The sequence below is a fragment of the Galeopterus variegatus genome, unplaced genomic scaffold (genome assembly GCF_000696425.1).
Source record: "Galeopterus variegatus unplaced genomic scaffold, G_variegatus-3.0.2 Scaffold1415, whole genome shotgun sequence".
Lineage (NCBI taxonomy): Eukaryota > Metazoa > Chordata > Mammalia > Dermoptera > Cynocephalidae > Galeopterus > Galeopterus variegatus.
In genome coordinates this window covers 40,752-41,330 of record NW_007727526.1, presented here as the reverse complement: position 1 = coordinate 41,330, position 579 = coordinate 40,752, and positions in this window count along the sequence as shown.

The following is a 579-nucleotide window of genomic DNA, read 5'->3' as shown; positions in this document are numbered from 1 at the left end:
CGCTCCGCGCCCCCACCTGCTCGGCGACGGGCGACGGGCGACGGGGCGCAGCAGCGCCCTTCAGCGCCCCGAACGCCCGGTCCCTGCCGACGCCGCGCCACCGGGTCCTAGCGCCCTGCTTTCAGCCACCCCAACTTCTGTGGATGACGGCCAAGCGCGCGGAGTGGAGGGGGCTGTAGACACTTTCCCCTGCCCCTAACCTATAGTGACACTGAAGATGAGCACGGAGGACGCGCGCATTTCCTCGGACCCTCTCTTTTCCGTTCTTGCCCTTCTGTGAAATGGGTAGCCTCCCTGTCACCGGGAGTTGCCGGAGAGTCTCAACTCTTTTCAAGACTGCCTAGAGCGGCACCGTGGGAGCACGCTTCAGGTAGGGGATTGTCTCATCTAGGGCCCCTCCTTTTGACCCGCTGTACAGTTCCCCCTCCCCTGGCTCCCCGGCCCCCGCCCCACGACGTTTAGACATGGTTCCTGCCCGCCTGCCTGGCTCCGGTGCTGTCCCCGGCCTAAGGACCCGGAATCGATGGACGCGGAGGGGGGCACACCTGCGGACCGGACGCAGACACCCCCCCCCCCCCC